Below are 18,056 nucleotides of genomic sequence, written 5' to 3' on the forward strand. Positions count from 1 at the left end.
ATGTGAAGAGCGTTAACAAAGATTTGAGCCACATTAGAGGCTCAGGGAATCTTATACAACAGAGACTGGAAAAGCAGATAGCAGATACAGAGTAGCTCAATCATACTACATTGGTATTTAGTGCCAAAACTGTAGTTAGAGAAAGGGAGGTACATAATTAGGAGAGACAGGCTTAAAACTAGAGCAGAATGTCCCTTAACTAGCAGGTTGGGAAAGATAGGCAGGTGCATTATAGGGCATGGAAAGTGGCTGTTTGGATGATAACTCATTGTAAATTTGGGGTATTTATTATCTCCATGATCCTGAGTTGAAGTTTCATAGCAGGATAAAAATTTAGGATTATAAATAATTCAGTTTTGTAATTGAGAATTATAATACAAGAGAATAAAAATTGAATTGCCATTAGGAAGAAACTAACAAGCTAAAGTGTTGTGAGCCTGATTTTGAATAACATTCATGATACCCCAAAGTATGACATAGCTATATAGAAATTCAAATGAGGAAATTACATAGTAAATAAATCTTCTTCTTTTACCGCTTGGGTAAAAATTAGACTTGGTGTTATTCTTAGGAAATAATTAGAAAGACATTCGCTATGAATCATAAGAGAGGTTTAGAAGTATAGCAGATGTTTCAAGTCAATACTGTGATGTCTACTATATAGAACACATAATGCTTTGGACAGCTCTTCGAGGCAAATCATGAGCACAAAATTTCTCTTTTCCTACCAATCCAGTGGAACCAATCAGAATGCCCAGAAAAGGATGGATTTGAGTTCAGGGTAGATAAGAAATACTGACATTTCATTGGATTTTTAAATGTTTACATAACTCTCTATAGATAGGATTTGCTAAATTGTGTCTGCCTCTGAACATTTTCTTCTCTAGTTCTGAGAATGCCTTCTCTTTGGGCAAAGCACCTCTCTGTGCAGTACATTGTATGATCTTCCTGAATTATGGATGAAGGCTTACAATGAACAATGTCAATCATTATCAAAATAGGGTTTCCAATTAGCTTATAAAGGATTTCAAACATGCAGTGAAAAGGACACACCTGATACAAGAGTAAACTTTAATGGCCTTTCTGTATTCATATTTTACAACAAAGTATTACCTATCCTTGACCTACAAACCAAAAATTGAACTAGGTAGAAAGGTTCCAGATTCTCAAAAATAGTGTGAGAAGTTTATATGTAATTGTAAGAGCCACTCTCATCTAGAAGTCTCAAAACAAAATGCTTTGCTATGCTATCAACATATCTGACCTTTGTGATGTCATGTCTTAAGAAGCATTTGCATGAATATAGTCCATCATAATGTGGTGTTAGCCAGACTCTGAAAAGTGTTTTTACCTCAAAGGAGAAAAGAAATGTGAACAATACATTTAATCCAAACTACATAATCTCTAAATATAGAAAGAGACTTACTAATTGACATCGCATGTGCTTTCTATCCAATAGAAAGGAGTAATAGTTCTATTTTACATGTGACTCAAGCAGTTTAGCAAGTCCAAAATTAATTTTTAACTGATCTAGTTAGATCAGTTGCAAATTTCTATGGCATAATTAAAACATTTGTAGCGTGTGTGTGTGTGTGTGTGTGTGTGTGTGTGTCAGAGACAGAGGTACAGAGTGAGGGACAGACAGGGACAGACAGGCAGGAAGGGAGAGATGAGAAGTATCAATTCTTCATTGCAGCTCCTTAGTCTCCTTAGTTACTCATTGATTGCTTTCTCATATGTGCTTTGACTAGGAGGCTGCAGCAGAGTGAGTGACCCCTTGCTAAAGCCAGCAACCTTGCGCTCAAGCCAGCGACATTTTGGGCTCAAGCCAGTGACTGGGGTCATGTCTATTCTCCCAAGCTCAAGCCAGCGACCCCATGCTCAAGCTGGTAAGCCTTCGCTCAAGCCAGCGACCTCGGGGATTTGAACCTAGGTCTTTCACATCCCAGTTTGACGCTTTATCCACTGCACCACTGCCTGGTCAGGCAAAATGTTTGTAGCTCTTTAATGCATAGAATTGGCCTTGTTTGTTAGAGATAGAAAAACCAACCAGGTTTTTGCAGTTTGGATATTTGGGGGGCAGAGGTGGGGGGAATTGGCTGTAAACTGACAATCTGCCTAACCCCCCACCTCACTGGCCTGATTAGGTTGCAAAAGGCTGTTAAACTGTGGTGCTGGATTGTTTTTACTCGTCCTACCTCCATGTTCCCCAGAAAGACTGGAGGCAAGTTTCTTCTATCATATTTTGTGTAAACTTAAAATGTTAAGTATGGTGGGGGTTTTCTGCACTTGGTAAAATTCTTAGGTTGCCTTGGAAATGTAAACAGAAATCTGATTGATTTGTTAACGGCCCACTATACCCTATAAATAAAGCCAGATGCAGCTTTTGGCACACACTCTTCTTGCCAGCAGCAATTGTAGAGCCCTTAGAACCCATTCTTTAATTCTTTAAGCCATTTTCTTAATTCTGCACTACTGGGGACCTGGAATTACTAGTCAGGCTGGTTTGCGACACTTGTCAATAAAATTCGTAAGCTCTTCAATGACTTCCTACAAAGTTGTCATTGTTTATGATAAAGTCAACTGAAGCCAATATTCTTTAAAGGGCTTAAATAGCTTATTCCCTGCAAGACATCTGGGTTGGTACTGAAAATACTGAATGTCTCCACTGTATCTTCTAAAAAGTGTATCTTACTCTAAAGTTTGATTTCACACTTTACCTCCTTGAGACTGGAAATAAAATAATTTGTAAAAAACCTTAGCTATAAGCATAATAATATTATTGAAAATTGTCTAGTCTATCAAAAAAATCTCCAAAGTTTATCATTTCTATGTTTGTGTAATTTATGATCTAATTGATTTTTATTGAAAATATTTCAGGTGTATCTTTGAGGATATTTTATCTCATATTGGGGTCATGTTTTGACCCTCACATTTACTGTGGGAAAAATAATTATATAGGTCCCCTTTTGTGTCAATCTAATCAGCTTTTGCTATCCAGGAATAGCATCCAAAAGAAGTGTGAGAATTCACTTTTTGACTTCCTGAGGTATTCTATCTTCCTGAGGTCATTCTATCTTCAAGAGAGAATAGATCATAGCATATAAACTTGCAATTTTTTCATTGGCAAGATGAATAAGACCAAGAGATATTATAGGCAGCATGTAATTATAGTAAACAATATTGAATGATATACCTTAAAGTTGCTACAAATCTAGATCTTCACTGTTTCCACCACAAAAAGAAATATTAAATTATGTGACATGATGTAGACTTTAGCTGACACTATAGAGGTAATCACGTTGCAATACAAAAATGTATCAAATCAACACACTGTACTCCTTAAATTTACAAAATGTTATATGTTAATTATGTCTCAATTTTTTAAAAAGGGACTAGGTCTGAAAATGATTTACCAGCTGTGACAGTAAACAGGAAATAAATAGTGGAAGATCCTAGAAACTACCTTCCTTTATAGATATAAGTATTACTGTTTTTATAATATTTTTATTTACTTATTAATTTGTTCAGTTTTATATACATACATAAACTCTGTGTTCTTTCTACTATGTTACAGGAAGTAAACTTTCCTAATGCTCATGCCTGGGCCCCACTCCTGATGAATCAGATCAGTTTCTAAGTACAAGGATCCATTTGTTAAAGTTCTTTCAGTACTTCCAATCTGTAGGCTGTTTGTGAACTACCTTGATTATTTCCCAAAATACCAACTAGGAAAATGTATTCACGGACTGTAGTCTGAGGAGACAGAGAGAAGTAATTGGCATATCTCAGAAAGTGAACAGACTTTGACAACTTTGACATTCCCTCCACTGTTTGAGGGATGACAAATGCTACCACTAAGCTTATGGAGGAGTTCTTTTCCTTAATTGAGGAGAACAAAGTCATCATGCCATTTATATTCTTGAGGCAGCAGTTTCCTTTCCTTCTAGACCCCACTGTATTCATTTGAGCCTCTCATGCTGTTGTGTGAGGTTGCACATGCACATTCTGATCATGGGCTGAACTAGGCTACACTAAGCATTCAAGACAGACAGTCACCCGAACACCTGCAACCATTACTCCTACAATTCCAACAAGGACATAACAGTTTTCAAATAAAAATTCTTGAAGAATACGCTATATATTCACCCATTTGGGGTTACAGCATCCCTAAGCTTTTATGAGTACATTTCAGAGCTTTCTGAAGTCCCTAAAATTGTATTTAAAGAACATCTGAGTTATGTATTTATATATGTTAAAAACTAAAATACCCAAGATACCCACTACCCTTGTCCCTCACTTACCTCACCAAAAATGAACCCCAAATTAATAAAAAAAAAAAGTAAACTACTATTTGAGCTATTCATAATTTTAAAATCCAACTCTGAGTATGAGAAAACTGCACCAGGGAAACACAATTCAACTTCCATGAATTATTGTTAAACTAAATTTTACTTCGCTATGGTACCATAAAGAGCTCTATAAAATGATTTTTTTTTTGTTTACCGAGAATAATTTTCACACAGATAAAATATGTACACTATTACAGAAATCCTTGTGGAAATTTTCTCTTTTCTCAGAGTATCAGAAATTGTGCAATTTCATGTTTTTCCAGATGATCTGATGTATTTATTTTTGGGGGATGCTGTAAATTTACAAGTGAGTATTTTTGTTTTAGTTTCAACATTCCTAACGAGATTCCTTAAGAACAAGAAAATAGAGCTCATCACCACCCTATATATAAAATTAAAGTTAAAGGTTAGAGTTGACACATGAGAAAAACAGAACAGTGAGTCATTGGATAGCAAATTCTACCTCTAACATTGAGGTACATTTGGTACCTTGAGATCGAAGTAGACCAACGTACAATTTTTTTTTAATATATGAGCTGCGACTTGGTCCATATTTTTGTTCGACATCCGAGCAAAATCCTGTGATACGAGTTATGATTCAGAAAGCTGCCACTAGTGGCGCGTTGGTGCATGGGTCCAGTATCAGCAGCACAACACCAGCTTCTCATTTTTTTTCACGTGTTACCTGCAGAATCAAGTCGAATCTCTTGTGTTGTACTCGTTATTGCATCATTTTTGCATTTCTTACTAACATTTTTGTGTGCTATCATGGGGCCAAAGAAAGTGAGTGTAAAGGACACTGGTGAGAAGAAGAGAATGATGCTGATAGAAGTAAAGCAAGAAATAATAGAAAAACACGAGCATGGTGTACATGAGTGATTGAACTGGCAAGGCTGTATGACCGCAATACATCTACAATTTGTACCATCCTTAAACAAAGGATGCCCTCAAAAGCACAAATCAAGCAAAAAAAAATACAATTCTGTCCCATTAAAGATAAATATCCATGAAAAAATGGAGAAGCTTCTGCTGGTATGGGTGAAAGGGAAAGAGCTGGCAGGAGATACAGTGACAGAGACTGTAATATGTGAAAAGGCACGTATTATTTACAGCAACTTGGAAAAGAAAAAACTATCAACCTCAAAAGAGGCAACAGAAGATTCATTTAAGGCAAGTCGCGGCTGGTTTGAAAATTTCAAGAAGAGATCAGGAATCCACTCAGTGGTAAGGCATGATGAAGCTGTGAGTGCTGACATTAAGGTAGCTGAGAAGTACATCACACATTTTAGCTGCAGTTATCGCAAAGGAAGGCTACATCCCCCAACCAGTGTTCAACTGTGATGAAACAAGATTGTTTTGGAAAAAAATGCTTTGGAGGACTTTCATCACCACAGAGGAGAAGAAGCTGCCAGGCCATAAACCTATGAAGGACAATCTAACCCTTGCATTGTGTGCAAATGCTAGATGTGACTGTAAAGTAAAGCCACTGCTAGTGTATCATTCCCCAAATCCTCGAGACTTTAAGACTCACAAGATTCTTAAAGAAAAATTGCAGGTAATGTGGCGTGCCAATGCAAGGGTATGGGGTATGTGGCAGATTTTTATTGAATGGGTAAATCTTGTTTTTGGTCCTGCAATGAACAAATATCTTCAAGAAAATAAATTCCCGATGAAAGCATTACTAATCCTTGAAAATGCTCCATCCCACCCACCTGGTCTTGAAGATGACATTCTCCATGAGTTCAAATTCGTGATAGTCCTCTACCTCCCACCCAACACGACTTCAATCTTGCAGCGTATGGATCAGCAGGTCATTTCCGACTTTAAAAAGCTTTACACAAAGTACTTGTTTTGCCGCTGCTTTGAGGTAACTGAGAATACAATTCTAATACTTCGAGAGTTTTGGAAAGATCACTACAACATTGTGATATGTTTACGCATTACAATGGGGAACAAAATTTTTGTTGCATCGTCAAAAACAATTTTTCTTACATAATTCGAGTGTGCTGATCTCAAATCTGACATAGTTTTTCTCTGCAAGCTACAGTTTTTTTGCAATTCAAGATTTTAGGTTTTTATCTTATTATACAATTTTCAACATTTAGTTTAACATAATGAAGTAGAACATCTTCTTGGACATCATCTTTGTGAAAATATAATAATTTATATAATGCAGTAAATACACTAATACACTAAAGGTATGATTGCATCAGAATTTGTCTACAATTTGAAAATAGAACATATTAAAACACTTATTTTAATCATAAAATATGTACAAAAATTATTTAAATTCTATTAGGCAAAAACTTGCCTTTGTAGCTCTTGCATTTATTTACCTGCTGAAGACAATCTCCCTTGACGCTCCAGCAGTAGTCTACCATCATATTTCTGTCCCATCGCCCCTGATAATGCTCTTCCATCGTCTTCAGATCTTGATGAAAGCATTCTCCCTGCTCATCACTAACAGTGCCAGATTTTTGGGAAACTTATCAAGGTGACTGTTCAGGAAATGAATCTTAATGCTCATGTTACATTCAATGTCGTGGAAAACCAACAGCATCCTTTGAACCAGAAGTTCATACTTTTCTGCTTTTTTGTTGCCAAGGAAGATCTTTGTAATTGCCACAAAAGACTACCGTGCTGCTTTCTCCTCCTTATTCATCTTCCTGGAAAATTCTTCATCACATATGAGGGTTCATATTTGAGGCCCATCAAATACACCTGCTTTTATCTTCTCGAAAGACAAGGCAGAAAAATCAGAAATAATATGTTGAAAGCATTCACTTTCTCTATTCAAAGCCTGAACAAACTGCTTCATTAAGCCACGTTTGATGTGAAGTGGGGGCAGAATGATCCTGTCTCAATTAACTACAGGTTCATTCACAATATTTTGCATCCCTACTTCCAGAGGTTCATGTTTCGGCCACTTCTGTGTCCAGTGTTTCTCCTGAGCTAGGCTGTCCCACAAACACAGAAAGTAAGGATACTTTGTGAAACCTCTCTGTTATCCTAGCAGGAAATTTACCATTTTAAGATCCACACAAATGATCCAGTTATGCTCCTCATACTTCAGTAAGTCGAGGACAGTTTTTATGTCATTATAATCTTCTCACAGAGGAGTTGAAGAACCAATTGGAACTGCTGCATAAACATTACTGATGTGTAGGAGAACACATTTGAGACTCTGTTTAGAGCTGTCAAGAAATAGCCACCATTCTGTTGGACTGTAAGTGGTAACACATAGCTGGCTGAGAAGACTATTGATATCATAACAGTAAACAAAGTGTTTGTCTTCGAAAAAAACAGTCCACAAAAATTTGTTCTTGCTTCCTGAAATGGAACACTTTAGCTGACCAGTGAAGTATATTCTTTTCTTGAAGCCTAGATGCTAATAACTCAGCTGTTTTTGTTTTTGTTTTTGTTTTTTTGTTTTACAGACTGGATAATCTACCAATCTTTTTTATTTATTTATTTTTTTTGTATTTTTCTGAAGCTGGAAACGGGGAGAGATAGTCAGAAAGACTCCCGCATGCACCCGACCAGATTCCACCCGGCACGCCCACCAGGGAGCGATGCTCTGTCCCTCCGGGGCGTTGCTCTGCTGAGACCAGAGCCACTCTAGCGCCTGGGGCAGAGGCCAAGGAGCCATCCCCAGCACCCGGGCCATCTTTGCTCCAATGGACCCTTGGCTGCGGGAGGGGAAGAGGGAAATAGAGAGGAAGGAGGGGGTGGGGTGGAGAAGCAAATGGGCGCCTCTCCTATGTGCCCTGGCCGGGAATCGAACCCGGGTGCCCCGCACGCCAGGCCAATGCTCTGTCGCTGAGCCAACTGGCCAGGGCCTGTTTTTTTTTTTTTTTTTTTTTTTTTTTTTTTTTTTTAACAGAGGCAGAGATAGACAGGAACAGACAGACAGTAATGGAGAGAGATGAGAAGCATCAATCCTCAGTTTCTCGTTGCGCGTTGTGACATCTTAGTTGTTCATTGATTGCTTTCTCACATGTGCCTTGACCACGGGCCTTCAACAGACCGAGTAACCCCCTGCTGGAGCTGGCGACCTTGGGGCCAAGCTGGTGAGCTCTTTGCTCAAGCCAGATGAGCCGCGCTCAAGCTGGCGACCTCGGGATCTCGAACCTGGGTCCTTCTGCATCCCAGTCCGATGCTCTATCCACTGTGCCACGACCTGGTCAGGCTCAGCTGTTTTTTTTTTTGTTTTTTTTTTGATAGGCCCAAATATATTACTAAGTCTTTCAATTCAGGTTGGCTAAGCTGCTGAGGGGTTAATGACTGCTTGGCATCAGAAGAAGACCCTTCTGATTCTACAACCATTTCCTTATGCATCTTATCAAAATACACTTCATCAGCATGTTCACTTTCTTCACCCTTAGAAGAAATAAAACCATTGTAAACTCAAACCGGGAGTGTCTCAGAGTGTGGGATAGGTCGTATTGCTGAGGGAATATTAGGATATGCAATCATATGCCGTTTTTTCTTACCAATGTTTTTTGTATGGATCAGACAGAAATAACAGCCACTGCTGTGGTCCTTAGGTTCACGCCAAACCATGAGAATACCAAAAGGCATTCCTTTGCGTTTCCCTTTTGTCCAGTCACGAAGCATTTCCTCACAATTATGACACAAAATATGAGAAGCCCAATTCTTGTCCTGATTGCCAAGGGGAACTTGAAAATATGCAATGTATGCACGAATAACAAATGATGAAATATTGCGCCTTTGACGTTTAAGTGTGTAACAGCCACATAGATAACAGATGGTGTTAGGACTATTCTTACATTTATGCCTACTCGAAGAAGCTTTGATTCAATCTTAAAATAAGAGGGTGTTTTTATCAGATAATAATCTTTTACATTTAAAACAACTACAATTATGTAAAAGTGATGTTTGTAAAACATTAATTGCCTTGTGGTTATATTCAATCCAAGAGTTGTTGCCCTTTTACTCCAACTTGAAAACCAATGCATGCCATTAGTTGTAAAAAAAGAAATTAAAATTGCATAAAAACTAAAGCATGCACCAAAAACTGATTTCAGATTTGGAATAGGAGATGCAGAAATATATAGAAAGAGTTCTAAAACCTCATGCAAAAGAAAATGAAAAAAAATTGTTCCCCAGTGTTATTGACTTGGCATGGCAAGAGGTTACAAGAACCTTAAACTCGGCATGGAAAAAGTTATAGCCTGATGTTGTTGCAGACAGGGACTTCGAAGTATTCGAACCAGAGACCGAGACCAAGGTAGAAGCATTGGAGGAGATTGTGTCCCTCAGAAAGTCGACGGAACTGGAGGTAGATGAGGGTGATGTAAAGGAGCTCGTCAAGGAACATGAGGAGGAATTCTCAATTGAAGAGTTGAAGGAGCTACAGATGATGCAACATATGGAGCTTCTACAAGAGATTAGTAGTGAGGAGGAGGTAGAGTTGGAGGAAGTGATTTCTACAAGTGAAACTAAAGACATGCTGGCAATGTGGGAGAAGCTTTCAAGTTTCACTGAAAAGAAACACCCAGAAAAAGTTACAACTGGTCGTGCTTCAGCACTTTTTAATGACACTTATTTGTCAAATTTCCATAACATTATAAAAGGCAGGCAAAAGCAAATCTCTTTGGATAGATTTTAATTCAAAAGTCCTACAAGTGAAAGTGCAGCCAAAAAGGCAAAAACAGGTGATCATTAAATGAAAAATATGTAATGTTAAACTTAGGTTAAGTTTAAAATTAAGAAAGTGCATTTTTTTACAATTAAGTTTTTGTGGTTTCACTTTAAGTAAAGAAAGTGCAGTTCTAGTTTTGTTTAAAATAAAGAAAATGCAGTTTTAGTTTACATTTGGTGTTAAGAATGTGCAGTTTTAGTTTACCTGTCTACAGAGCCTGCATCCCTTCCTCCCTCCCTCCTCCTCCGCCATTCACCTCCGTTAGCCACACTCATCTGTCTCCAAGGTAAGAATAAGTACTGTACTAAATAACACTTTTTTCTTTTAGTTTATATATTTTGTTACACATTGGTAAAGTATACATGTGTTTTCTGCATTAAAAACATGTCTTTTTTCATAATTTAAGATGGTTTGGGGATGTTTCACAGGGCTGGAATGGATTAAATCTACTTCAGTTATTTTAAATGGGAGAAATTTGTTTGATATACGAGTTGACTGACTTATGAGCTTGGTTACGAATTAAACTCGTATGTGTCTCAAGGTACCATTCCCATACTTAACATCACAAATTTGGTGATAAGAAAAAAGGCAGTAAAGAGCAAGCTCTTCACAGAGCAGACAAAGAGAAACACATTATAAAGCTTCCAATAGTTTTCTTCCTACTGAACGCTTTAGACTTTAGCATTTGGAGGAAATGTTTCTTTTCCTTCCTTTTTTTAAATCTTTCTAGTATTTAAACATGTAATGAAAAATTCATTGAAAATTTTAAGTAAGAAATAATTACAGGCCCATAACAGTAAATGGATTTGTTTCGTCCATACTAATCACAACATTGAGTACATTTTTATTTGTTTTACTAGTCTAAATTCACTGTTTTTTGAACACTTGTTACCAATGTTACAAAGCTGTGAAAGTGAATAATTTCAGTGATCATCATAACACTGCAACGATATGATTGACAAATAATTTTTTATTCTTCTTATGTATGATCCTATTTGAAAATAGAGGAATTTATTTGATGAAGGTCTTGAATGAATTCCTTTCTAGAATTACACTAATGTTGAGAAAAAGATCTTGTTAAGTGCAAAATAAACTTTTTTTCCCCAAAAAAAGTACTGTTAGTTTTAGGAAATATCCCCACCCAGGAAGCCCAAGAAAACAAAACTGGGCTACTGAGGAAACAATTAGTGAGAGGGCACCATAAAGACAAATGTGACTTAAAGAGAATAAATGTCTCTGCTTTCAGTTTTAATACTGGAAGTATACTTGATATCTAATGATTACAATGCCTTTAGGGGATTGCCTTTCATTTTATTTTACAGGTAGAAGAAACACTTTCATTGAGTTGTAGGCACTGGGAAACTGTGCATTTTAGAAATATTTTCAAGACTGACATTATCCTTCATGATAATTATAAAAACTAAGAGTAAATTTTGTAGGAATTATTTCCTTAAATAGTTACAGGGAATCATGTTCAGCAAAAGAAACAGCCCACAAAACAAAAACACAACTAACTGAATGGAAGAAGATATTTGTAGACAACATCTACAAATATATATAAATAAATAAAATGGGCTGAGGTCCTTAACAGATATTTGTTCTGACGGTAACCACTTTTTTTTTTTTTTTTTTCTATAAGCTGGAAACGGGGAGAGACAGTCAGACTCCCACATGCACCAGACCGTGATCCACCTGGCACGCCCACCAGGGGCAACACTCTGCCCACCAGGGGGTGACGCTTTGCCCCTCCGGGGCGTCGCTCTGCCTCGACCAGAGCCACTCTAGCGCCGGGGCAGAGGCCAAGGAGCCATTCCCAGCGCCCAGGCCATCTTTGCTCCAATGGAGCCATGGCTGCAGGAGGGGAAGAGAGAGACAGAGAGGAAGGAGGGGGGGGGGCGGAGAAGCAAATGGGCGCTTCTCCTTTGTGCCCTGGCCAGAAATCGAACCCAGGTCCCCCGCACGCCAGGCCGACGCTCTACCGCTGAGCCCACCGGTCAGGGCGATGGTAACCACTTTTTGATGTAAGCTATGGTGATAATAGTTTATACTGACCTTTAGAATTCCATAAGATTTCATCTATACATTAAAAAATAATTGTAATAGGTAAATTAATTTGTTTTAGTTTAAGTGAAGATAAGTTTCAGAATCCTAGGCTTTCAGAAGTTGTAAGTAATGATAAGGTCTGCAGGTAGACAGAGAACTCAATGATTTTGAGCCCAGAAGCATTTCACAGATGACCACTCTTGTTTCTTTGAAAATTAATACTTTAACTCTTAATTATGCATTAAATTGTTACAGTCCTCTGGATGTCGTCATTTTTTGTTTAAACTTTACATTCTCAAAGTGTGCCAGTTACACTTTTATGGAACTTAAGTAATATAGAAACAATAAAGTATAGCTATTTCAAATTTGACATCTAAGATGAAAGTGCACCAATACTGATACTTGGCCAGTACCATTTTGAAGTGATTACTATGAAGGAATTTAAGTAGAACTAATTTATGTCATTTTAAAAATCTAAACACATTTTTACACATACTATTAAGAAGGAGAGTAATATACCAAACAATTTTTAGTTGTCTTAGCTCTAAAGAGCAAATGCTGGTTTTATAAGTTCTGTGTTATATTACTGTTTTATGGCAGAGCTGCTGATGTGGGCTAACAGAGGTCATAGACATGTAGACCATTGAAAACAAAATAATGAAAAGTAGCCATTGAGAATAGATGGGCAAAAAGGGTGAGAAGGCTCTAGGAGACCCTGATAAGAGGAAGAGCCTGTGTTATAGAACTTTAAAGTGGTGACCTCACTTCCTTAGTGACAGATGCCCAACAGAAATTAGAAGTCTGGCAACCAGGCACCCAACATTCCAGAGAGAGTGTCCAGTGAGGCTCACTTGACTGCAGATAGTCAGGAGAGTAGGATGTTTTCCTGTTGCTTCAGAGACTCTGGGAAGAAGAAAGTTCAGAGCAAAAAAAGTTTCTCTTTCCGGCGACTATGGCGTAAGCTCCAACGCCGACCCCTCTCACCCTCTGACACGAGGAAGACTCGTGTGACCAAGGGCAACCCAGCGAAGGTCCATCCGATCCAGGCCCCACTTGAGACTCAACCAGGGCAGCCCGACACAGAGGAGGTGCGCTCATCCAGGGCAGGAGCAGGTTGTGAGGACTTGAAGGTCTGGCAGTTATTTTGTACTGAGAGCCCAGATCCTGGTTGGCAGGATGAAAAGGTGAGTGCTGGGAATCAAGCTCCTCTACCTATTTGTTTATCTGGAGCCAGAGGCGTCTTTCCATTCTCTCCCTGGATGGAGGTCTTTGCAGGTGTCTGTCTGTGCTGGGTCTGGGGAGCAGAAGGTGTTGTGGGTCTCTCGCCCAAGGGCGAAGCCCAGCAGGAAACTGATGCTTCGTGGCCCGGTACCGGGCTGTCTTTTTAGAGCTCCCATGAGGACAGCACAGAGGACATGGTTGACTGGTTCACTTCCATCTTCAGCTGGTACGAGGGACCAGGGCGCCAGGCCAGGAGCAGCGTTCAGAGCCGGTCTGAGGTGAGAGCTGGCCATACCCAGAACCCCGAGATAGCTGGCGTTGAGAGTCCCTCTCCCATTGAAATCTGTACCTCCAATACTCCTGACCAGGTTCCTGCTTGGGTAGATATACTGTCTTCACATGTTTGTTGGAACCCTACAGATGAGTTGATTTCTGTCTCATTTGTTAGCTTATTTTGTCCATTAGATTGTACGTATAAGTGAAATCATATGGTATTTGTTAGCTTACATTGTGTATGTTACATTTTGATGTGATCTTCTGACTCACTAATTTATTTTTTGGATAAATCCATCTTTCTACTTATCCCAGCTATTATTTAAACTGTTGATTTTTATACTTAATATTTTTTTTTTATTAACTGAGAATCAGGGAAGCAGAGAGATGTGTCCCAATCCAGTTAGCCCCCTACCAGGTAATGCTCTGCCCATCTGGCACCACTGCTCCATTGCTCAGCAATCACACTATTCTAGCACCTGAGGGAAAAGCCATGGAGTCATCCACAGCATCTGGGGCAACTTGCTCAAGCCTGGCTGTACGAGAAGAAGAGAGAGAGAAAAAAAGAGAAGGGAGAGGATGGGTGGAGAAGCAGATGGGCACTTCTCCTGTGTGCCCTGACCAGGAATCGAATCTGGGGCTTCCACATAGTGGGTCAATGCTCTACCACTAAACCAACCTGCCAGAGCCCTACCTAATATTTTCATCTAATACTTTTAATAACTCTTTTTATTCATATTATTCAATAATCTTTCTTATTTTTCTCAGTCATTCTTTCCTCATCTCTTCTCCCTCTTTTTCTGAGAATAATAATTTTGTCATTAAAAATTACTTCACTGTTGGCCTGACCTGTGGTGGCACAGTGGATAAAGCGTCGACCTAGAAATGCTGAAGTCACCGGTTTGAAACCCTGGGCTTGCCTGGTCAAGGCACATATGGGAGTTGATGCTTCCTGCTCCTCCCCCTTCTCTCTCTCTGCCTCTCTCTTCTCTCCCTCTCTCTCTCCTTTCTAAAATGAATAAATAAAAGAAAAGATTTAAAAAAAATTACTTCACTGCAACTTTTTAAATGCTACTGGAGAAGAAAGACTCACAAAAGCCTCAAGAAAAATAACATAATCTTTTATCCCAAGGCAAATGGTCATTGAAGTACATAGGCAATGTATAAACAGATTTGAACATAAAAAACCCTGAGAATTACTGAGTTTAAATACAGAAGTCTATTGAAGAATAAATTTAGGCCTATCAATAAATGATTAGAGAAGCTGCAACAGAAGAACTGGCAGAAAACATTGGATTTATATTACTAAAGACAAAGATAAAACACATGCAGTGACTATGGTGGGAGAACAGATCATAAATGATCCAGAAATTATATAACGACAAAAATTAACATGAGAAGGGCACAAAGGTCAGATAAGTTATAAAGACATGATGGTATAAACGTGTTTTTCATCTCTAATAGCTTGGGCTACAAAGCTACCAAATCAAGTGATAGAAGTATATTTAACAGTAGGAAGTTTAAAAAAATAAGAATATAAATTAAAATTAGGAGAGAAAGGGAATAGAGGAAAGGAAAAAGAATTGTAAATATTCTGATTTTATTGCTTATAGTGATGTATCAGTATATTCTATCTTAAAAAATAGAAGACTAAGATAGTTACATTAATATCAAAAGGAAAAGAAATAACAAGAGTTGGCAAGGATGTGAAGAAAAGAAACCCTTGCACACTGTTGGTAGAAATAGATTGGTGTAGCCACTATGGAAAACAATATGGAAGTTCCTCAAAAATTAAAAATAGAACCACCATATGATCCAAAAATCCGACTTGTTGGATTACATCCACAAGAAATAAAATTACTATGTCAGAAAGATATCTACCCCCCTATGTTTGTTGCAGCATTATTTACAATAGCCAAGACATGAAAACAATCATCAATGGATAAAAAAAAATGAGTTGATAAAGAAAATGTTTATCTATGCAACAGAATATTGTTCAGGAAGAAGGAGAAAGCCTGCCTGTCCTATGCTGGAGCAGTGCATACAGTGTTGATCTGGAATATTGAGGTTGTTGGGTTTGTTTGTTTGTTTGTTTTGTTTGTTTTTTTACAGAATAAGAGAGTCAGAGGAAGGGATAGATAGGGACAGACGGACAGGAACAGAAAGAGATGAGAAGCATCAATCATCAGCTTTTTCTTGTGGCACTTTAGTTGTTCATTGATTGCTTTCTCATATGTCCCTTGACCGTGGGCCTTCAGCAGACTGTGTAACCCTTTGCTCAAGGCAGCAACCTTGGGCTCAAGCTGGTGAGCTTTGCTCAAACCAGATGAGCCCGCGCTCAAGCTGACAACCTTGGGGTCTCGAACCTGGGTCCTCCACATCCCAGTCCAATGCTCTATCCACTGCACCACCCCCTGGTCAGGTGAGGATGTTGGGTTTTTTGTGATTTTTTTTTTTTTTACAGAGATAGAGAGAGAGAGCCAGAGAAAAGGATGAGAGAGTCAGAGAGAGGGATAGACAGGGACAGACACACAGGAAAGGAGAGATGAGAAGCATCAATCATTAGTTTTTTATTGCGCATTGCAACACATTAATTGTTCATTGATTGCCATCTCATACGTGCCTTGACCGTGGGCCTTCAGCAGACCGAGTAACCCCTTCCTTGAGCCAGCGACCTTGGGCTCAAGCTGGTGAGCTTTTGCTCAAACCGGATGAGCCCTCGCTCATGCTGGCGACCTCGGAGTCTTGAACCTGGGTCTTACGCATCTCAGTCTGACGCTCTATCCACTGCGCAACCGCCTAGTTGGGTTTTTTTTTTTTAGGTTGTTGATTTTAAACCCTTAGTTTGTCAAAGCACATCTGACAAGCAAAAAGCAACAACTAAATTATAGCATCTATGAGTTGATACTTCTCATAAGTTCCTCCTTTTCTCTTTAAAATCAATTAATCAATCAATAAACAAGGAGAAAGCCACTATTTATGACAAAATGGACATTATTATCAGGTGAAACTGGCTAAAGGCTACAAAGGATTGCTCTGTATTTTTTCTTCTTTTTATTTTTTTATAGGAAGAGCATGAACACAGTCTTCCACTACCACAAATTATGCAGTAGAGTTTCCCACATTTGGGGAAATCACAGGGTTTAGCACATCTGGAGTGCAATGGCCTTGCCCTGGGAAAACCACCTTTGTGATCATGGTATTTCCCCTGCCAGTATCTCTCTCTATTTTTCTTACAAGTAGTTGTGAATCTGTGATTATCTCAATGAAATTGTAATAAAAAAGAAAACAACCCTGGCCAGGTATCTTAGTTGGTTATAGCATTGTCCTGATATGCCAAGGCTGTTGGTTCAATCCCCAGTTAGGACACATATAAGAAACAACCAATAAATGCATAAATAAGTGGAACAACAAATCAATGCTTTTCTCTCTCTCTCATTGCTTTTCTCTCTAAAATCAATCAATCAATTTTAAAAATAAAAATGAATAAAAATAAAAAAGCAATCATATAGCAAAATATTTTTAAGGCTAAAAAACAAAGTATAAAACAAATATTGCAGGAACAAAGTCAAACACATCACAATAACTAATGTAAGTGAGCAAAATTGAGTATTAAGACAAAAAGGCTTTCAGATAGGTTTACAAAGCGAAAGCCAAATGTGTGCTATATTTCAGAGACATACCTCAAACAAATCAGCATTTCAACTTCTTCCCATCCCTTAGCTTTCAGTACATTTTATTTTTCATTGTACAAGTTTATAACGTTTATTTTGCTCTATACCTTAGTTTCTTTGGTGTTTATTGTTAGCTTTGTGTTTAGATTATTACAAGTAACACTTCCAACCATCAATTGTAGTTCTTTATTTTGATTCTCCTCTTAATTCTGTTTCTAACCTTAGAACATTCTTTTTCCAAGGAAGTCTTATATAACAGCAACAACAAAATGATAGCAGCCTCAAATATTTTAACATTGGTGCAGCCCCCTCTGCACGCTGAGAACTGTGCCCAGATATTTCAAATGATCTCACTCAGCACCTGAATACAATTTGATATCATAAAACTCTTACTGTTGCTATTTTATAGTTCTTTATTCTTTAAACATAGTAATTTTGCTCTCTTCTAGCTTCTGTATCCAAAATTAAATACCTACAGAACCCTCTCCCAGCATTTGAAATCTATTCTCAAGAATATAGGTTATTATATCAGAGAAAAGGACTTCATTAAACTTAGCAAATAAAAGATGCCATCATCCTTTGAGAGCAGTGTACGATTAAAAATAATAGCAAAATTTGTTCTATCATATTTGGGAGTTTCAGAGAATAAATCCTGAAATGGAGACTCTCCGGTATTGGGATTCAGCCGGGTCACACTGGTTCGGCAGAACTGATACCAATTTCTGGTTGAGTTTTGCAAACTTGATGTTAAAATGGAACTTGTAATCAGGGTTCTCTCTACGGTAGGTGCCTGGGAAGCCACCTAATGTAGAAATCACAGCTTTACAT

The 18,056-nt window shown here is 38.2% G+C and overlaps 1 pseudogene; it reads right to left on the reverse strand.

Moving 5' to 3' along the window:
• Positions 1-16,620: 16,620 nt before the first annotated feature.
• On the reverse strand, positions 16,621-16,772 carry LOC136332492 (U1 spliceosomal RNA; annotated as a pseudogene).
• Between the last annotated feature and the right edge of the window lie 1,284 nt (positions 16,773-18,056).

The sequence above is a fragment of the Saccopteryx bilineata genome, chromosome 3, assembly GCF_036850765.1.
Source record: "Saccopteryx bilineata isolate mSacBil1 chromosome 3, mSacBil1_pri_phased_curated, whole genome shotgun sequence".
NCBI lineage: Eukaryota > Metazoa > Chordata > Mammalia > Chiroptera > Emballonuridae > Saccopteryx > Saccopteryx bilineata.